At 34.0% G+C, this 10,894-nt stretch overlaps 1 long non-coding RNA gene across 1 annotated transcript; it reads left to right on the top strand.

Moving 5' to 3' along the window:
- The first annotated feature begins 9,015 nt into the window (after positions 1-9,015).
- Positions 9,016-10,868, top strand: LOC123897367. The gene is made up of 4 exons (XR_006805002.1): positions 9,016-9,475; positions 9,841-9,908; positions 10,010-10,122; positions 10,696-10,868. It is a non-coding gene; the product is annotated as an uncharacterized LOC123897367 (long non-coding RNA).
- Positions 10,869-10,894: the final 26 nt, after the last annotated feature.

Below are 10,894 nucleotides of genomic sequence, written 5' to 3'. Positions count from 1 at the left end.
GAATGTTGAGGATTGATTGGCACATTGAGCAATGAAACTTATAAAGTGGCAGATTAAGCATTGAGCAATAACACAAACGACTTTGACACCACACTTATAAAGTGTTCATCCTCAATTGTTCCAACTAATATGAGACTTAACTGACACTTGATAGATCTCAACATTTTCCCTCTAGGGGGCCTTGATATCACTATTGGGCTGTGAGGGGTGCCTCACTTTATTGAATCGACACATTGAACATTGATCAACCACACAAGTAATTTTGACATCACACTTTCACTCAAAATTTTAAGACATTAGGTTTATGAATTCTTTAACTTATAAAATATTTAACCTCAACTCTTTCAATCAATACTCCCTTTATAAATCTCATCCTATTTAAGTCTGCGGAGGAAGTATAATCTATCACATGAGAGAAAGTTTCCCTTATTTAGTACTTTTACAATGAAGTGCTGACTGATCTTATTATTATTAACTCATTCACCTAACTAAAACAATCAGTTGGTTGAAAACCTTTTATTTAATTTCTGCTCACATGCATGCGCACTATTTGTTCATCTGTATCTATCACGATCGTTTTTGTTTTATGCTATAAGGTTAATAATCAGTGTCAATAAAAGTTGGTTCTTTTCAACTGAATTGAATCCCGAAAAATCACATTAGAATAAATGCATGATACTTCAAAGTGGTGGATGAGTCAGCATAAATAGTAGAGACAAGACAACCCTTCCATTCAATTACTTGCTAGTGCAAATTCATGATCTAGAACAACCAATGTTGTTTGTCTAGAATAAGCATCTTGGGTGTGTTGAATATAATGTCTAACAAAAATGAATGTGAAATGGCATGTCTTATTGTGAGGACAGGAAAGTAAGCATCTTGTATATCATTAATGCATCAATTTGGATTTTCCGCATTTAAATGTTCAAGATGTCAATAGTTGTACTCCCTCTTGTCTCATAGGTAATCTCATAAGTAAGTAAAATTAACTTTTTTAGATTCATTGAAAAAAATGATGTATTTTGTCTATATTTAAGACTAAATATGTCCATTTTTCAATGAATCTAAAAAAGCTACTTTTACTTACATATAAGGCCGGAGGGAATACGAGTAGATTTAAGTTTGGTCTTTTGAATTAAAATACGAAAATGAAGTTCTATATTTGTTTTTTACATTGAAGATCACCGATATTCTGAATATGTTTTTTTTGACGACGGATATATTATTAATAATAATCAGGTCTCTGCACAAAACAAACATATACATGTAAAAAACGGGTTACAAAACAAATGCGCCATATATAAGCGGGACGCCAATAAAAATATCAAAACAGACACCACCTAATAGAGTTTCACTTCTAATTTCATTCTTACATAGAGACTCATCAGCTTCCAAACCACCAGAAAAGACAGCAACCCGACCCGTAGAGATGCCACTAGAGGCACTAACTCCCGATCTCGAATCAAAAGTGATCGGTCCATTAGAATCCAAAAAATAGCTCCATGAGTCAAGAGCATCAACTCCGTCCCTATGGGCTTTTGAGGAGCGGGAGAAATTGTGTTGGAATTCTATGAAAAGTTGATGGGGCACCGGTAGAATGAGAACCTACGCAAATGAGTCTCTGCTCGAAAACTGCCTCTAAATAGTCAACACTGACGCAACCAGATATAAAGACCTGCAAATCTCAACAGATTTGGAAACCAACAACGACTCAAAAAAAGTTTGTAAATCTCAACATATTTTTATTTTTATTTTTACTAAAAATCTCAACATATTTAAAAAATGTCAAAGAATTAAGTATCAAAGAAAGTCAATCACACACGGCATCAACTAACGCCTCATCAACTCCAACCACCACCACCTCACCACAATACCAACATATATCGAATTTTTCTTTTACAATATCACTAGGAATCTTAATCCATAATTCATAATTTATAAAAACAATTTATATTGGGAAATGTATTCTTCAATCGAGAAAAAGAGTTGGCAGTTAACTATTTTTTTTAAAGTTTATATTATTGATGATTGTAAGCAAGTAACCTTAGGAAAATGATCATCTTATTTTTTGTTTCACTTTCCAAGTAACCTTAGAAGGCTAATGCTACGGTGGACTACCTTCACAAGTGTTTTGAAAATATCGTATAGATCATCCATAAATTTTTTAAAATATTTTGAAAATCATTTGATATGTTATTGAGACCCATCAAGATTTATGTTATTTAATAAACCATTAATCTTGATATGTCTCAATAACATATCAAATGATTTTCAATTTTTCTAAATTTTTCTATGGATGATCTATATGATATAAACTTTCAATCCAACGGTGAATTTTGTAAAATTTGTATTCGTTATAATGTTATTCATGACTGGTCCACCATGGACCACTTGACTGGTCCATATTAAAATTTACCTATATCTAAACATATAAATCAATTGACCATATATAAATTCCTTTTCCCAAAATTTCTCACTTTCCTTTGTCATTGGTACACACACTTATTCAATTTTGGTAGTTTTACATTTCAAGGGAATTGAATTCTGATAGTGAAATCACATGTTGCTAGTTGAACAAGAAAATGCCAACTACTAAAAAAGAAGGGTAGACTTTCAAGTATGAAATGCTGAATATATTTAGGAAAATGCTAATATATGTTTTAAAGGTATATAATAAACAATTTAATATAAAAATATTTCTCAAAAAATTATGCATTTAACTTCTAAAAAAAAAGATTGTTATATTTTTTATAATTCTATTTTTGAGTTTCTTAAATATGTCTTTAGGACACACGTTAAAAGACATGTATTTATACCTATCTTAAAGAAAGACAAATAAGATGGAGAGAGGGGTCCACACAAACCATGAATTGTGCAATTTCTTTGAAAACCTACCTCTCTCAACTTATTATTATTTTTTATGGATCATGCTAACCGGTGCCCGGGGCACTGGTTAAGAAAACAAAAAAAAAAAAAAAAAAATTTAAATAGAAAATAACATTTTTTTAACTTTTGAGGAGTTGCATGCACAAGTTTCAATGTCAAATTATTATTTTTGCTTATTATTTTTGCTTCTATTTTTTATTAACCTTTGATTTCCATAAAAGGGGGTCTGGTATCCGACAATGAGATAAATAAAATCTGACAAAAAATTGTTTTCACAAAAAATCAAACTTAAATTTTTTCAAACAATTCATCCTAATAGAAGTTTATTAACTATATTTGTTCCGCATCTCTCAACTTAATTAACATTCAATTTTGTTTTGGCTATTGTTAGAAATATTAAAGCTATCCTCTTTACAAGTATCATGACTCATGATCATGACCATTGAGCACAAGAAAAGTATGTCTCCAATACAAGAAATAGTGATAGCTCAACCCATAGGCCCATTTCAGCAAAAACCATCCTTTAAGTCTGTCATAATAAATTATCAAATATTATTTAAAATAACATAGCACATTAACCGATTTAATTTTTTTAGAAATGATAAAAAAAATTGAATTAGTGGTAAAAATTATAGCTGGCATTTTCTTTCTTTTTTCTTTTTTGTTGTTAATGTAATAATTTTAGTAATAATATTATTAACATTCATTAATTAACTATATACCTATTACTATTTACTTAACTATGTACAATTATCTCATGCAGACATATGGATGTTATTTCTTAAGAATTTTATATTCTTATATAGGAATTATTGTGGGCCTTATATATAATTCAATAAATTTATTTTATTTTTTTAACTATTTAACAGATGAAATGAGAGATATATGTTTGACGTGTTCAAAAACAAGTCTTATATTCTAGGTGATGAAAGTGATATATCCAAAAGATTCTCATGTATTATGTATAATGTGAGAGTTGATCATAGAAAATACAAGTGTTGAGATCACTCATGACCTTCAATGTGGAACATAGAAAAGAAAAAGATGTATAAAGAAAGTATATTAACAAGTCAAGATGCAAACAAAGTTGCCCCCCTTTTTAGGGCAAGCACAAAGCATGATTTTCCTATTACCCACTAAAGTAGTTAATCAAATTGTAGTTATTTGCTAATTTTATGACCAATGGCCCCTCTTTTCTTTTTCTTAAATGATATTTCTTTTCTCTTTAACGTCTTCATATGATGTTGGTTAATAAAGTTTAATATCTAATAAAGTGGGTGGAGATCAAAAGAACTTGAATTATATAGTATGAGTTTCTTTTGACTTCCTGAGAGTTTTTGAGATCGAATTGAGTTATGTAATAATGTCAAATATTTTGTGGGTGAATTTTGTCATCTATTCCGGTCATACTTACCTCGACAGATTAATATCTACAATTACGTATAAAAGACATTCAGTTCACACTATACTTTTTCATCTACAAGATTGGAACCCAACACCTTATTTAAGGTATTCATGTCCATTTGTCCATTTCCATTTAAACCAATATAATATTGGTGTATTTCATATTCTTCCAAATCTCACCCAAATTTCTAATTGAAATGATCAAGTGTTTGGGCAAAGAATTTTGTTTTGTAAAGTCCATTATTGATATAATCAGACGTGTTTGGGTGAAGAATTTCGCCGTGTGAGGTGACCGCCAAGAACTTACACTACAAGGATTTTTGGTATTACCTACAAAAATTTTAGAGGAAATTTGGTTCCTCACAGTGTAAAAAATTTCTAGGAAATATTTCTAGGAAACCATTTGTAAGGGAAGCACGTTTTACAAGAACACATTTCCGAGAATTTTTTTTTCACTAGCCAGTTTTGACCGAGTCAAACTACTTACCTAGGAATATTTTCCTGTGTAATTTATTGAAGGAATAATTCAAGTTAGAAGTTAGTTACAATTTATGTTACTTGTGTTGTAAGCAACTAACTAGTGAGTTAGTTAGAGTAACCATAGTTAGTTAGATTGAATGTGTATATAAGCACATTAGTCATTGTAATTTCAACACAATCTTGATCAATAATAATTCTCCCTTTACTCTCTCAATTTCCATCATTCTCTCATTGTTGATTTCCCTCATTCTCCTTTCAAGTTCTAACAACTGGTATCTAGAGCCTCAAGGTTCTTGGCATTAAAGATTCAAGAAAGATCACTGTGCAGCAGAAGCTTGAAGATGTCAAGCCAATTGGAAACTCTGAGCAACAGTTTTGGAGGAAAACTTCCGATTCTTGATGGTTCCAACTGGGATAGATGGAACAAGCAGATGAAAGTCATCTTTGGCTTTCAAGAAGTGCAAGATGTGGTGGAAACTGGTGTGACTCTATAACACCCCATATCGAATAACTAGAATACGATACAAAATACTCATAACGGTACATGGAATTACATTAAAAATTACAATAAAGTTCTTGAACAACATAGCACAAGACTTAAAATAATGTTGAAAGTCTCAAAATCTGAAGCATAACTAGTCAATTAGTACTAATACATGTAGGAATTAGCCATAGTTCAAAACATGATAACTCATAATCAACTAGATATCATTTCTGCATCAGTCACTACTCCCAATTAGCTTACCCTTGCCTTGCTCCACCTGTTTACCTATAACAAAAAGTGGGGGGTGAGACAGTCACTTCGTCTCAGTGGTTCCATCTACCTAAGTATTAGTGGATGAGCTTAACCTGTCTATTAGTTGATCATAAATTATAAACAGATTCATATGCACAATTCATAACATAGTTATAGTAAAGTGTAACACACATTAATTAACTTGGTTCATTTTATAACTCACGGACACTTCGAGGTGAGCGAGTCTCGAAGGCCGGACTGTAGTCCCTGATATTAAATATAGATCAGAGTACCACCTCATCTCACAATTTAAGTAAACTGATTCTCACTAGTAATGGAGAATCCTTCCTAGCAAAGCTAGTCTCATAGCCAAAGGCTAGATAAAGTTGTGGTTTAGAATTAACCACCTCATGATCAACTGTTCTAAAGAATTTGTCTACCTGTATCATCCGTTCCGGAAACTATGTAGTTAGTAACTAAGTATTATCTATACCTCTTCCCATTGAACTTTCTTTAACCTGTTTCATATTGTTAAACAGTGCTAAAAATCATGGGCAATAGTCATGAATTATACTAGTATGAATTGGGGATCATTAGGACCTTAAAAATGTAATTTTTCTCACTTATATGCAGTATCAATCGAGTGATTATATCAAAAACAGTTTATCAATCGACCGACAGTAGTAAAAAAATAGATTTTCAGCATTAGAAGGTCTGTAAGTCGATTGGTTTGTGCATTGATCTATTGATGCTGCAGAAAAATGAGTTTTTACCTGAAAATTAAGTTTCCGAACCAAAGTTTAAGATCCCCTATTCATCCTCAATTTATACCAGAGTCCATAACCATCATCAAACATGTTTTTTAGCATAAGTCTAAGCATTTGGATAATGGGAAAATAGCTATCAGCATACAATTTCATAAATTTATAGGCTTAACCACAAACATACATGATTATTAACTAAATCAATACCCAAAGTTCATGAATTTCTAGACTTAACTACAAACATACATAATTACTAAGTAAATCAAATTCTTAAATCATAATAATTTCCCAAAATCTCTAACTAAAGGAACCCACCTGTTAAGAAATAGCAATTTTTCTCTTGAAACTCCTAAATCCTCAACCTTACTTCAAGTTCCAAATTCTGATTCTTGTGCAAAAGCTTCAGCCCCTGTCACACACCACACAATTCTTAGTTCCAAGAGAGTAGAAGTGAAGGAATTGAAGACATGCAGACCCAAGATTTGATTTTCCAAAGGTTTGAATGGATGGGTTGCAATGGAGGGTACACGAAGGAGAGAATGAGAGAGATGGGTTTGAAATTGCTCACCTTATCTTCAACTTACTTCCATGAGTAATAAAATACCTTTGCATGTAGTGGGTGTTAATAAAGGTTGATGTTTAGAAGAGATGAGTAGGTGGTGGTGGTGATACGTGAGAGAAGAGAGGAAGAGTTTCAACTTTCCTTTTCATTGATTTTGTAATAATGAAGATGAGTGTTTTGTGTGGGGTTTAAGTCCTTGGGTAAAATATGGGTCCCACCTCTTGGTTACTAATGTGTGTGCATAATTTTAACACTAGTTTCTTTTCATAAACTTCTCCTTACTATTACTCTTAACTATTTTAAAGTGGGTTGTTACATCCTACCCCCCTTAAAATAATTTCGTCCTCGAAATTGAAAATTCATACCTGAAAACAAGTGGGGATATTGTTTTCGCATCTCCGATTCGAGTTCCCAAGTAGCTTCTCCGTCCGGGGATCCTTCCCACAACACTTTCACGATTGGAATGGTTTTACTTCTTAATGCCTTGACATCGCGGCCTATAATATGAACTGGTTGCGGTTGAAATGTCAAGTCTGATTTCAAGTCCACTGTATCCAAGTCTACTGTTGTGAACGGGTCAGGGACAAACTTTCTGAGTTGAGACACGTGAAAAACGTCATGTAGTCCTGACATTGCCGGAGGCAATGCTAGTCTATATGCTACCTCACCGACTCGTTCAATGATTTGAAACGGACCAATATATCTCGGGCACAGCTTCTTGGTTTTAAACACACCTCTTAATCTCAACATAGGAGTTACTTTCAAAAATACGTGATCACCTTCCTTAAACTCCACTGACCGTCGTCCTTTATCTGCATAACTCTTTTGGCGACTCTGAGCCGTTTTCATCTTTTCTTGAATTGATTTAATTTTCAAGGTAGTCTCTTGCACCATGTCTGGTCCTAATATGCCTTTTTCACCAACTTCAGCCCAACACAAGGGTGTCCTGCACTTCCTACCATACAGGGCTTCATAAGGAGCCATTCCGATGCTGGAATGGTAGCTATTGTTGTATGCGAACTCAATCAAGTGCAGATAGTTACCCCAGCTGCCTCCATCTTCTAACACACATGCTCTCAGCATGTCTTCCAGAGTTTGAATTGTTCTCTCAGACTGTCCATCTGTCTGAGGGTGATGAGATGTACTCATTTTCAATCTAGTGCCCATAGCTTCCTGAAATGCCTTCCAGAATCTTGACGTGAACCTTGCATCTCTATCTGACACGATACTCAGGGGTACACCATGCAACTTCACAATCTTGGAAATAAAGAGCTCTGCATACTTTGGGGCCTTATAAGTTGTCTTAACTGCTATGAAATGCGCTGACTTCGTCAATCGATCCACGATTACCCAAATTGAATCATGTCCCTTCTTTGTGCGCGGTAATCCACTAACAAAATCCATTGTAATTTGCTCCCACTTCCACTGAGGAATCTCAAGTGGTTGCAACAACCCTGCTGGCTTCTGATGCTCAATTTTCACCTGTTGGCACACTATGCAACGTGCCACAAATTCTGCTATTTCGGTCTTCATGCCGGGCCACCAATAGTCTTTCTTCAAGTCATGGTACATCTTGGTGGAGCCGGGGTGGATAGAGAATCCACTTTTATGGGCCTCACTTAAAATCAACTGCTTCAATTCAGTGTCGTTTGGTACACACAATCTACCTTCATAAAGGATGGCTCCGTCTGCTGATACAGAGAACTCGGGCTTACCAATTCTTCTTTGCAAATCCGGGTCAGATATCTGAGCTTGGACGATCATGCTTCTCAAATCGCATGACATTTCATATTTATTCATCAACAATCCACCTTCCACGTCCATCACGTTGAGATTCAAATTCCTGAAACTCTCAATGAGTCTACACTTGTGCATCATCAACTCTGATGCATGCAAAGCTTTCCTGCTCAGAGCATCCGCTACTACATTTGCTTTGCCAGGGTGATATTTCAATTCAAAATCAAAATCTTTCAAGTACTCCATCCAGCGCCTCTGCCTCATATTTAACTCCTTTTGATCAAACAGATATTTCAAACTCTTGTGGTCGCTGAATAGGTCAAAATGAACTCCATACAAGTGATGTCTCCATATTTTCAGTGCGAACACTAGTAAAAATATGACATATTACTTAAGAAGTTTACATCTGTGGAACATATGCCAGATGTAATAAGCTATATGGAGTAGGGTTTTCATCTGGTTTCAATATCCACAGAAGTGAAAAATACATAGACACAACTTTTTACATCTGGTCATAATATAACCAGAAGCAAAGCTGAATGCGGTGGCAATCCTGTAATTATGGTGAGAATTGTGTAACTCGCAGTACTATCATGATCTCACTCATCTCTCTCACGCACTGCTCACTCGATTTCTCTCACTTCTCACTCGAACCCTAGCGGCCTTATCTCTCTCACGATCGATCTCGTCTTCTCTCTCACTAATCTCACTCGAACTCGGCGGCGTCATCTCTCTCACCGACCTCACGTACTCGCTCATCTTTGTCGTCTCTCTGTCTCACTGAAACACGAATTGATGGCTGAATCGGAAATTCCAAAACCCAGTGAAACATGAATTGAAGGTTGAAGCACTCATATCTGTCTTCTCTCTCGTTTCATCTTCTCTAGCCCTAAACCCAGAGAAAAGGTCAAACCCTAATTTACTCATGGTTTTTTTGAGTTAATTACTTTGTTTGGTTTTTGATTTCAATGGTATTGAGGAGTGATATATTATGAATTATGAATAATTTTTTGTTTGATTATGAATAATTTTTTTAGTTGGGTTTTTGAATTTAGTGGTATTGTGTTCAAATTAGCTTCAATTTTATGGTTTTCATAATTAAATTAGGTCATTTGAGTGATTCAGTTTGTGTTCAACTTATTGTTCAATTGTTTTACTCTATAATCCTCTTATTGATAGTGTGTATGGAAAACATGGAAGATCAATCCCTTGAATCTACAGTTTTTATTCAGGAGGAAAATCATAATCACATGGCTGTATTTAAATTGCAGAAAGCATACAAGAGTTTTCGCACACGAAGAAAGCTACCTGAGTATGCAATTCTTCTTGAACAAATCTGGTATGTTATATTTACTTAATATTGGGAAGTTTTGCACTCAATTGTACACAAATTTAATTTCATGTGTTTTAATTTTGATCTTTTGTTTTAACCATATATAGGTGGAAGCTTTTAGATTTTGTTGAACTAAAGCAGCTCGATACCTTTCTTTGACATTGAGAAACATGAAACTACGATTTTGCGTTGGTCTATAGCTAGGACAATAGCTACTAAGGTTAGTAAAGGTTTATCAAAACATGTTAAAGTTAGTTAAGGTTGAACTAAAGATTTACAAATTACAAGAACAAGAAAATCAAAATGATTCCAGTCAAATTACAAGAGCAAGAAAATCAAAATGAGATCTTGTTCATGAGTTTCATATTCATTGGGATCCTTTGAGTGTAAATTATATTGTTTTCTAAGATATGTTCTGTTTTGTGAAAGCCACTGGTAGTGTGTAGTAATTACATTTATTGGAAAGTGGAAACTATGTTTGATAATGATATAGTATATTTTTTCAAGGTCACTTACATGCTTCATGAATACGAGATCATTAAGGATTTGAAGAAGTTACTGAATTGGTGTCTGACTTACCTTTAAATATATCTAAAAATATATCTGAAGCTTGTACAATATTGGGACTTCATTGTGTTCTTGTTACTTGTCAATGCATTAATTTGGCTTTCAGCTAGCTGAAGTTGTTTTGTTGCGTTCCTCTGTACAGTGAGTTTGATTCGTGTCAGTGCGCATTGAATTATGCTTTTATATGTTCAACAAAGCCTGATTTTCTTGGACTGTGATTTTGTAGGACCAGTTGCAGCAAACAGAAGTGGATTGTGCGTATTTGAATAGATGTTGTGAGATACTGACAGAAGAGACTAAGAGTTTACATAAAGAACTTCAAATTTGGAGCAGTTTCTCTCGGGTTCATTTTGTTATTGTACTAGTAAGCATTCTGCTTAGGTAAGATGACCTACATTCTATCAAAATATTTTGACAGATTCGGC

Source organism: Trifolium pratense, linkage group LG7 (genome assembly GCF_020283565.1).
Source record: "Trifolium pratense cultivar HEN17-A07 linkage group LG7, ARS_RC_1.1, whole genome shotgun sequence".
Lineage (NCBI taxonomy): Eukaryota > Viridiplantae > Streptophyta > Magnoliopsida > Fabales > Fabaceae > Trifolium > Trifolium pratense.
This window is presented reverse-complemented; position numbering and strand designations above follow the sequence as displayed.